A 12,137-nucleotide genomic window follows, 5' to 3' on the forward strand; every position below is an offset into this window, starting at 1 on the left:
ACATCGCCTGGATCGGATGAAGAGTTCAGCCCGGCTGGGTGAAGACAAGGTAGGGAGATCTTCAGGGGGGTAGTGTTAGGTTTATTTAAGGGAGGTTTGGGTTAGAGTAGGGGTATGTGGGTGGTGGGTTGTAATGTTGGGGGGTGGTATTGTGGGGGTTTTTACAGGCAAAAGAGCTGATTTCTTTGGGGCATGCTCCGCAAAAAGCCCTTTTAAGGGATGGTAAGGTAATAGAGCTGTTAACTGTTTTAATTTAGATTAGGGTAGGGAAATTTTTTTATTTTGGGGGGCTTTGTTATTTTATTAGGGGGCTTAGAATAGGTGTACCGTATTTTTCGCTCCATAAGACGCACTTTTTTCCCCTTCAAAAGTAAGGGGAAATGTCTGTGCGTCTTATGTAGCGAATGTGACTGGCCTTTGATAAAAAAAATAAAGTGAATGACATCGCACAGTGTCAGGATTTCAGAGTGAAAAACTAGTAATAGTTAAGGAGATCTTGCTTGATGTTGTTCTGCAACTAGTTTACTATGTCCCTTTAATGTCTCTCAGTTGAGCAGGTTGCTTTAAGCTGACCGGAACTTGTACCGGTTACGTTGTACAAATGTGCTTGTTTGCTGGAGGAGCGGCTTACTTTGGCTGTAAGAGGCAGCAGCGAGTGCTACAGTGACGTAGCGAATGTGGGTGTGTACGGATCCTCCAATCCGCTCCCTGGAATTGCTGACAGGCTAGACTCTGTGTGAAAATGCCTGATCCGCGGTCTTGGAGTTAGAGATCACCGGAACTGTAAGTTTGATAGAGTTAGAGATCACCAGAACTGTAAGTGTTTGATAGAATTAGCTCTTATCTTGGGGAGGATGACAAAGTTTCTTCTGCAGCCGTCTTCAGAGCAGCAAATGGCAACCAGGAGCGGTTGAGGTAGCGGAGGTGGTGAACCGCAAAGCAGGTTAGAAAGTAGAAATCCCGGATTGATAGCTCACAGACTCCGGTAGTTTGTCAGAAGGAAGGTGTTGAACCTCAAGGGATTTTAGGGAGTATGAGGATATCAGAATTAATTTCTACTAGGATGGGGCCTGGGGGGGTCTCTCTGACTCTGAGGGGGCCGAAGTGGCCGGGCACACACAGTATGAGTGTCAGTCATTCAAATAAAAATGACTTCCTGTCCTGATAATAATTATATTGGCATCAATTGATGGTTAAACTGCAGGCAAGCAACCAGCACCCAGGTTCTTTATTCCACACTGTTGACTGCTGTTCTACACCATTTGATTCAGATTATTTTTTTTTCTTGTTTTTTTCCCTCTAAAAACTAGGTGCGTCTTATAGTCAGGTGCGTCTTATGGAGCGAAAAATACGGGTAATTAGCTTAAAATTCTTGTAATCTTTTTTTATTTTTTGTAATTTAGTGGGTTTTTTTTGTAATTTAGTTTAGTTTATTTAATTGTATTTTAGTTTAGATATTTGTAGTTTATTTAATTTATTGATAGTGTAGGTGTATTTGTAACTTAGGTTAGGATTTATTTTACAGGTAAATTGGTAATTATTTTAACTAGGTAGCTATTACATAGTTATTAACTATTTAATAGCTATTGTACCTAGTTAAAATAAATACCAAATTACCTGTAAATTAAATATAAACCCTAAAATAGCTACAATGTAATTATTAATTACATTGTAGCTATTTTAGGGTTTATTTTATAGGTAAGTATTTAGATTTAAATAGGAATATTTTAATTAATATTAATATTAATTAGATTTATTTTAATAAGAATTTAGTTAGGGATGTTAGAGTTAGATAGGGTTATTATACTTAATATATATATAATATAATAACGATATTAACTATATTAACCCTAATATAATTATTAGGGTTAATATAGCTGGCGGCGGTGTAGGGGGATTAGATTAGGGGTTTATCTATTTAATATAGATGGCGGTGGTGTAGGGGGATTAGATTAGGAGTTAATCTATTTAATATAGGTGGCGGCGGTGTAGGGGGATTAGATTAGGGGGTAATACATTTATTATAGGTGGCGGCGGTGTAGGGGGATTTAGATTAGATGCAAAAGAGCTGATTACTTTGTGACAATGCCCCGCAAAAAGCCCTTTTAAGGGCTGGTAAAAGAGCTGATTTCTTTGGGGCATGCCCCACAAAAAGCCCTTTTAAGGTCTGGCAATAGAGCTGTTACTTTGGGGCAATGTCACGCAAAAGGCCCTTTTAAGGGCTGGTTATAGAGGTGATTACTTTAGGGGGATTAGATTAGGGGTTAATGTATTTAATATAGCTGGCGGCGGTGTAGGGGGATTAGATTAGGGGTTAATTAATTTAATATAGCTGGCGGCGGGTTAGGGGGATTAGATTAGGGGTTAATTAATTTAATATAGCAGGCGGCGGTGTAGGGGGATTAGATTAGGGGTTAATACATTTAATATAGCTGGCGGCGGGGTAGGGGGATTAGATTAGGGGTTAATACATTTAATATAGCTGGCGGCAGTGTAGGGGGATTAGATTAGGGGTTAATAATTTTAATATAGCTGGCGGTGGGGTAGGAGCTCACATTAGGGGGTATGTAATGTAGCTGGCGATGGTGTAGGGGGATCACATTAGGGGGTTATACTTTTAATGTAGGTGATGGCGGGGTCCGGGAGCGGCGGTTTAGGGGTTAAATACTTTATTAGGGATTTTGGCGGGGGATCGCAGTTGACAGGTAGATAGACATTGTGCATGCGTTAGGTGTTAGGTTTTATTTTGCAGGTAGTTTAGGGAGTTACGGGGCTCCAATACACAGCGTAGGGCTTACTACGGCTGCAATTTGTGGCGAGGTGAAAATGGAGTAAGATTTCTCCATTTTCGCCACGTAAGTCCTTACGCTGTATATTGGATACCAAACTGCGCGGGTTTGGTATACCTGTCTATGGCCCAAAAAACTACGGGCAAAGGCAGAAATATACGAGCGTAACTTCTAGGTTACGCCGTATATAGGATACCAAACCCGTGCAAATTTTGGCGTCGCCGGCTTCTGCGGGCGACGATGTATATCGGATCGAGGCCCAGATGTGCCCTGTCCCTCTCTTAAAACAAGGCATAGTTGCTAACAGTAAGGCAAAATCAGGACATTTTGCTGTAATGCAACCAAGTACGCACCACACCCACAAACAATTTCCATGAATCACCCACTGTGCTACTCCTCTAAAATCTGTGAACTGCAGGAGACTTAGGTACCACACTAAGGGCTAGATTACGAGTGGAATGCAAATTAATGCTTCAGCTCGAGTGAAAAAAAAAAACACCCACTCTCGCACAAACCCAATCACATATTCTCATTTGCACTAACCCAACATGAATATATGAATATTTCACATTCCAATGTTCTTCAAATAACAGAATATGTTTTATTTATTCATAAATACATATTTCTACATATATCTGATGGTTTTTTTTGCACAATATATATATATATATATATGCCTATATATATGATATACAAGGGGTAGAGAAAAATGCAGACTCCTCTAAGTGCAGTATATTAAAATGATTTAATACTTGATTAAAAGACAAATATACACTCACACATTAAAACTATATGAGGTATGTATTCAGCATTTAAAATAATACGGAGTAGTCCCACTATGTAGTCTGTGAGGAAACCCAGCAGCATTTGTGAAACACACAGACACTCACTGTTACCCTAACATCTAAGGCAAAGCAGAGCGTCCTTTGTGAGCCTGGAACTTCTGATGGTCCAAATGAGCAGGCAAACTCCAATTTATAACATTATTGCCACAATTCTAGCAAAACAGCCGCTCCCACAAAAGTCGGATTCGAGGAGCAGCTGTGCGGTGTAGCTCATAGACGTTTGACGTGGCCTTACACGTTTCATAGGGGAACTCCCTACTTCGTCAGAGGCTGCCCACATCTGAAAGTGAGGAGATCTGACAGGTTGTTGCAGCCCGGTTTTAAATACTTAGATGCTTTCCACTTTAACCCCTTAATGACCAAGAATGTGCAGGGTACATCTTACAAAAACTGCTAGTTAATGACCAAGAATGTACCCTGCACGTCCTCAGGTCATTAACTCAGGGGGGCAGCTACACTACAGAAAATATGGAATTATTTAAAAAAAATTAAAACAGCACAATTTTAGTGCAAAGTGGGTACTGCCACTGCCAGTACCTAAGATAGCCACAAATAGGAAGAGGGGGGAGGTTAAGAGAGCTGTTGGTGGGGGGGGGGGGGGCGATTGTGGAGGTTGAGGGTTAGGGGGGGAACTACACTGCAGAAATTATATATAGGAAAAAAGGAATATGGGGTTGCCTCAGGTACAGGGATTTTTCAAATGCCTTAGAAATAACTGTGTGTGTTGCAGTCATACTCATACATCTAAAAACTATAACAATATTATTGGTATAGATGGGAAAGAAGAATTAAATGAAATTAATGGAAGACTGAACTGCAAATCAGACTATGTTGTTTATATGCTTGAGTGCAAATGTAACACCCCACTAAGGTATATTGGGAGAACAAAAAGAATTCTGAAGGTGAGATGCCTCGAGCATATGAAAAACATAGAAGCTGGAGTCCTAAAAACACCCCTAATTAAACATTTTACAAATGTGCACAATAAAGATCCTTCACAATTCGTTATCAAAGCCATTGAACAGGTAACAGTAGGACCCAGAGGAGGGAGCAGACTGTTAGAGTTGAGAAAAAGAGAGACCTTTTGGATCCATGCCTTGCAAAGCTTGGATCCAAAGGGACTAAATAAAGATATTGATTTGGCTGCTTTCTTATAAGTAAGAAACAGCCAGAAAATAAAAACAAAACAAAAATTAAAACAAAAATAAAAATAAAAACATAGATAAAGAGCAGGCTCAACCAACACACATGAGTAAAGGAAATTGAGGTAAATACATATGCATATATATAGGTCTAAGAGTGGACACAGCAGGTATATCAGCTGCAAAAAACAATACATAAATATGGATATAGACGAAGGAATGTTTTTAGCAAATATTGGTAATGTTTTTAGCAAATATTGGATATGTAGACAGGAAGGCTATATAAATGGAAAGGTGATTGAAAGTTTGAAAGTTTTACCTATGAGTCATATATAATATCGTTTTTATTGTTTTTAGCTAGAAGTGATAAAGTAGAAACGTTTTTAAGCCACTGAGGGGAGATAGTGAGATCGTTTCTGTGTCATATTGATTTGCCCTCAGAACGAACCATTTAAACTTCACTGGTGCCCAAATCAAATATGGAGGTGGACACCATAAACTGATGTTTCAATTGCATAAATAGGAGGCTTAGGGGGGGCGTACCCTACCTCTGATGAAGCGACCAATCGAGTCGTGAAATGCATCAGGCTACGCCCCCTCACGAGCCGAGATTCAATAACGAAGTGCTACAGCACGCTTTGCCAAATACCCAGACTTACTGGGGATTTTACAACTAGCCACATTGGTTTATACAAATACAAAATGAGTGAGTTTCCTACAGCCACTTTTTGTATGTATACATATTTTAATTAAACCGGCATGTGCGTTTTTTTATGAGAGTTTTCCATGTCATATTTATGAACAACATGTCAAAATAAAAGCACACTTTTAAAGAACTTTGTGGTGTGCGACACCTATGCTTTCATCCCCCAAATTAATAACGCTTGTGAGAGGATTTCCTCCAGGATAGATATTGCAGGCCACCCTTTTCGAAGTGGTTAAGTTTCTGCTGGAGAGGTGAGGACTACATATAAGGAGTGAAGTACAAGTCGCAAGCACAAGGGGATTGGATTGCCTTCCTTAGTGGATATTCACCACTCAGAGTCTTATCTATACCTCATAAGGTTGAGGTGGAAACACGTGAGTTTGCATTTGTCACTGCACTACAGTATTCTTTAACAAGTGTTTTGATATATTAAACCAGGAGGTTTCTTTTGCTGTGCGCCCTTCCCTCTTCTGTTCCAGATTTTATTTTCCCAAGGAGCTTTCCTGTATACAGGGGGACTTCGCTTACCTTTGGGATTAGGCTGCAGGTGGAAGAAATCAACTTTGACTCCCTCCAGATATCACTATTGGTGTTATTGGAAGAAAAGAAAAGGAGACCTATACACATAGGACAATACTGGTACATACATTTACAGATTGGGACTGTCCAGGTTAATAGCGCTGTATTACTCTGTGTGTATATATATATATATATATATATTTGGTTTTCAAAAAGCTTTATTGAATAGCTTAAAGTACACAATATAAACACAACAAAACACAAATCAATTCACTTAAGTGTACAAAATAGAATCAAGTTTTATACATATCCAGCATATGAATTTTTCACACAATAGTTTTATCCGATGAAACAACTCACATTCCTTCGTACTTAGGGTGAAAGATCTCACAGGTATTAGATTTATCGTATATGTAAATACCCTTGGGGTAATATATGTCAGTAGCGTAGCTGGGTAATGCGAGGATGTGTATTCCCTATGTTACAGTCTATATGTGTGATGTATTGTAAGAATATATTACTCACAGCAAAATCCGTTTAACCTGCACATCACAGTATAGTGCAAGAGTGGGGGAAAGAAAGGAAGAAAAAGAGAGGAGGAGGAAAAGGGAAGAAAGAAGAAGAGAGGGAGAAAGAGGAAGAGAGAGAGAGAAAAAAAAGAAAAAAAAGGGAGGGGGAGTAGGGTAAGGGGGTATGGGTACATCTAAGGGGAATGGGAAGGGAACTAGCACATGGATCTGAGTGGCAATTGAGTACATGCGGGCGCCTAAGGAGGTTTGAGGAGCCACATACTCCAAATCATCCAGTATTTGTTCATACGTTCAGTCACATTATAGTAGCCTCTTTCCATAGAAGCTAAGTAGTCTACGAGTTGTGTTAACTGAACCAAAGTTGGAGCCTTCGTCATTTTCCATGCCCTAGCAATACACACTTTCTTAGCAATTAGAATTATGACTATTAACATTTGTTGATATTTTGGCAAATCTTGTAGGCCTATATGCAAAAGAGCTAGAGCTGAAGACCTGGGAAGTAGTAAACCTAGGTCTGTAAGGAAAATGTCTCATTCCACAGAGGAGCAATTTTTTCGCAGGACCACCATATATGTATATCAGAGCCCTGTTGGCCGCATAAGGGGAGTTAGATACCATTTTAGGAGGACTTTAAAGTAGGTCTCTAGGTGTGATATGCAATGTATGGCAGATTTAGTAATTGTTGTCGCATAGTCTACATCTTCCAGGGTAATCTGAACATTCATCTCGCTACCCCAGGCCTTTATCGGGCATAGGAATTGTCTCACTAAAATCGTTTAGAAGGATTAGGTGGTGATTTGTAAGAGGTTTTATAAGCTTGGTCCCTTGTGTCCATCTTTTTTCCAAGTTAGTGCTTTACCTGAAATTTGACTTGGGGAACCCCCAAGCCTGGCAATATCCTAATATTCTGTGGCTTTCAAACATAAGCCACCTAGGAGCCTCATCCACTCGCTTTACTATTTGCCTAGATGTCAGCATCCTCTTTTGCCTGTAAAGGTTTCCTGTACAGGTAATGTTCCATGAGGACCAGTCCTGTACGTGAATATTCGGAAGGCCTGTCAGCAGTCCCTGAAGACTGTGAATAGGTGAGGGGTGTGGAGCTATTCCCTTATAATGTCTAAGTCTATGCCAGGCCTGGCAATTGTCAAGGATTATGCTGTTCATGATCAATATATCAGAGAGCCTGTGTTTGGGAACCCAAATTAGACCTTTTAGGTGAAGATGCTTAGGGATGACAGCTGCTTCAATCAGAAACTATGCTGGTTTCTCTTCTTCATTGCTCCAACCAGCGATATGGGTCAATCTAGTTGCATCGTGATATAAATATATGTTAGGGAAAGCAATGCAATACATATAGGCAGTTGGAGAATACAATACGCCACTCTTGGTTGTTTTCCTTTCCACACATAATTAATAAACAAGGAGGGGATCTGAGAAAGGTAGATTTTCGAGATAGTGAAAGGTATGCACCGAAAAAGGTAGAGGATTTGGGGTAAAATGGACATTTTCAAGTTAGAGATTCATCCCATCCAGGAAATTTCCCTGAAATCCCACCTCTGTAGGAGTTTCTTGATTTCAGCAATCAGTGGCTCATAGTTGTGCTTAATGACCTTATTTATGTCAGAACCAAGTAGTACCCCTAGATGTTTTATAAGTTCCGTATGCCAGGTGAAGGAGAATCGGGTTTTGAGATTTGTCAGGTTCTCTGGGTCAATATTGATGGCTAAGGCTTCAGTTTTGAGTATATTTACTTTATAAAGACTTAGAGTCCCAAAAAATTCCAAAGTCTTAAAGACTTCTGGTATTGAAGAGGTTGGGTTAGTTAACAAGATTGTTAGATCGTCTGCCAAGAGAGCAATCTTCTCAGACCTCTCGCCTATCATGACTCCCTCAATTCTTTGGGAGTGTCTAATTTCTTGGGCTAGAGGTTCCATAGCTATCACAAAGATCAAGGGTTAAAGGGGACAACCTTGGCCGGTGCCATTCGCTATAGAGAAAGGTTTAGATCTAAAGCCTACTCCTCTAATAGTTGTAAAAGGCACAGAATATAATGCTTGGACCATTTTAATGAATTGTGGGGGAAAGCCAAATGTCCCCAGGACCTGCCAGATATGCTCCCATCTGACCCTGTCAAACGCTTTCTCAGCGTCCAGAGACAGGGCCACAATGGGAATTCCTAGTTTAGCTGATTCCAAAAAAACCTGTAGCAATTTACGGGTATTGTCAGGCACTTGCCTACCAAACTTGAAGCCAACTTGATCTATCTGAATTATATTGGGCAACATATGGACAATCCTATTAGCCAATAGCTTAGAATAAAGCTTGATATCTAAATTTATGAGAGAGATAGGTCTGTAACTGGTACAGTACAAGGGGTCTTTCCCTGGTTTAGGGATCGCAATAATAGATGCTTCCAGGAACTCTCTAGAAAAACTACCCGAATTGGCCACTTCAGTAAATAAGGAACATAAGAGGGGAGCCAAGTGCTGTCTAAATTCCTTATAGAAGGAACCAGTAAAACCATCTGGTCCAGGAGACGTGTTCGGCTTAAGTTGGGAAATTACCTTATATATTTCCTTGTTGGATTAATGGATACAGAAGTGAGCTTCTCGCTTCCTCCGAGAGTACAGGGAGATCAAGGATATCAAGAAACCCCTGTATCTTACTCGTAGGGGGTGTAGCTAATTTTTCTTCCTCCGAGATATTATATAGCTTATAATAGTAATCGGCAAAGGCATCGCCAATCGCTTCAGGTGCTTAAATTTTGGACCCATTAACATCTAGGGCCTGAATCCTGGAATGAGCAGTCCTAGCATTGCGTTTCCGTGCAAGAAGCTTGTTGGCCTTATTGCCCTTATAATACATTATTTGTTTAAATTTTGCTAGATTAGCTGTAACTTTATCTTGTTCCAGCTGGAGAATTCGTTGTTGAAGAATACCAATTTCGTCTGACGCAGCAACGGATGGATTACTTCTGTTATTTTTCTCTAAGTTCCTTAGATTCGCTACCAATTGGCCCAAAGGGCCTCCTCTATTTTTCTTAAATCTGGAAAATTCAGAGATACAGAATCCCCTAATAAATGCCTTTAGCGCCCCCCATAAAGTTATAAAGTTTGGGAAGAAGTCTGCTCTGGTTTATTGATTTGAATACATTCCTCAAGCACTTTAGTAAGGGAATCCCGAAATCCTGGCTCCTCCCATAGAGAATTTGGAAATCTCCAGGTGTGTCCTCCTTTACGGGCGATCGCTGGGAAAATATTGAAGGACACTGTGTCATAGTCCGACCAAGTACAAAGATGTATAAGAGAATTGGTAACCTCGTTAAGAAGTCTGGAATTCATGAAAAAATGGTCCAGCCTGGAATAGAATTTATGTGGGTTGGAGAAAAAAGTAAAGTCCCTATCTTCAGGATGGCATGACCGCCAGATATCATATAGTTCATGTCTTGCAACCAAAGACTGAAATTTGGCTGCTGCAGAACTAGTGCAGGAATCAATGGATTTACCTGAAATTAGTTTCTTATCTAGCTTAGGGTCCCATACGACATTGAAATCGCCACCTATTATAATGTGTCCTTGTCTTACCAATTTCGCCTTATTTAGGACAGTTGTGAGAAATTGTAACTGTTGTTGGTTAGGGGCATATAAGTTAACTAGAGTGTACAAATTGCAATTAAGTTTACAGACACAGATGATAAATTTACCTTCTGGGTCTCTCTCTAGATAGATTTGATCAAATTGGAGATCTTTATGCAGGAGTATTGCAACTCCTCTAGTTTTGCCAGTGTAAGAGGCTGTAATAGGGTCTGGGTACAAAGATGACCTATACAGGTGAGGTCGGTCTATAGTCCAATGGGTCTCCTGAAGGAGCAGGACATCGACCCTAAGCCTCTTGCCATAGGCCATCAGTAGGCTACACTTACCAGGTGAATTTAGGCCCTTAGTATTTAAAGTAAGGAATCTCAAAGAGGTCTCCATAGATGAAATGGAGACAGGGGGTTAAGGAGGAGAAGACAAAAAAAAAAAGGGAGGTGAGGAAAGAGTGAGAAAAGGGTGAGAGAGGAAGATAGAAGGGGATGAAAAGAGTGAAAGTTAAAGGTGAGGAGTTGAATAAGATAAGAGTGTAATGATTTTTACTGAAGGAGTCAGATGTACTGAGAGTGAACAGTAGTATGAGGAATATAGGAATTTGTAGTGATCCACAAGTTTACATCCGTAAACTTTAAAATAGTATGGGGGGGGGGCAAGGCCAGAGTGAGAAGGACCTGTTTGGGATGACTAATTGCTTGGAGAAAGAGAATTGAAAAAGATTTGTGAAAATGTATTCTCTGTTAGTGTGGAGTAGGAGGAGCTGGTGCCCTCCCTTAAATACTATGCATGGGAGATCCAGAGGGGAGGGGTAAGGAAAGAAGAATAATCGGGGTGTGATGGGAAATACAGGAAAGTGTCTATTATTGATCTGCATATTTATAACAGAGAATCGGTGATTCAGGGCCCATAAGCATTAGAAACCTCAACCATCAAGATATTAGCTACTGTAACATCATCAGGCAAATATACATATATTAACATTCTGCACATGGCCCATTGTGTCTTTTTAAAATATCTCACCAATAAATTGATCCCAGAGCTAGGAACGAAAGCACTCTTGGGGCATCAAACAGCCCAAAGGAGAGTAAGTATATCTCTGAGTACTATCAAAACCTTCAAAGGAATCAAGACATTGATGGTGTCAATGTAGAGCTGAGGTGTTCTAGGCAGAGCAAATGAGGTAAACATTGTGTTAAGAGACATAAAAATATAATTCAGAGCATATCTAAGTAATAACATGAAACACCAGCAGGATCCTATTAGTTTAGGGAAGTCATAACCTTTGTGTAATATTGTGGGGATGTTTGTGCCTTTAATTGTATGTTCCACTAATGTCTGGGATATTAGTAACAGTCTATGATGAATAGTTAACCCGGTGGCAGTTAAGAGCAAATAGAACAATATTTAAGTAAAGGTGTCTCCTGATTTTAGTTTGGTTTCCCTACAGGACACGACAGCATCACCTCTATAGCTTAACTGTTAATGATAAGGGAGCTGAAATATCAGCTCGCTGTCCTATCCCGTGGGGAAAGCAAACCTAGAATCAAGAAATGTCTGGTTCTGTGGGTGAGGGAATATTACACAGTGGAAGAGGGCTAAGATAAAAAAATATATAACAATACAGCAATGCCTCACAATGAAACATTGAGAGCCCCTGAAGCCTTTTAATATAAACAGCCCAAATCAATCAATCTTACCATAAATAAACCTTGATAAGGCCTCTATAGTGGGGTAAATCTAAATTAAGACTAGTTGTATCCAAGAGTTTTACCGACATTTACAGGTAACCAATACGAGAAGGTTTAGAAGACTTACAGTTGGTTAGATATGGTAAAGACAACTTGTAATTTAAGTGTTGATCTAGTATGATTAAAGCAATATGCAAACATTTACAGCATAGACCACCTAATATGATTTACCAATGAGTTACTTTCAAAGCCCCAATTGACAGCGCTTTCTAGGCCGACGGTGGGCCACAGGAAGACTAAATCCAGCCCAATACGCTGTCCAAACTGA

Source organism: Bombina bombina, chromosome 3 (assembly GCF_027579735.1).
Source record: "Bombina bombina isolate aBomBom1 chromosome 3, aBomBom1.pri, whole genome shotgun sequence".
Classification (NCBI taxonomy): domain Eukaryota; kingdom Metazoa; phylum Chordata; class Amphibia; order Anura; family Bombinatoridae; genus Bombina; species Bombina bombina.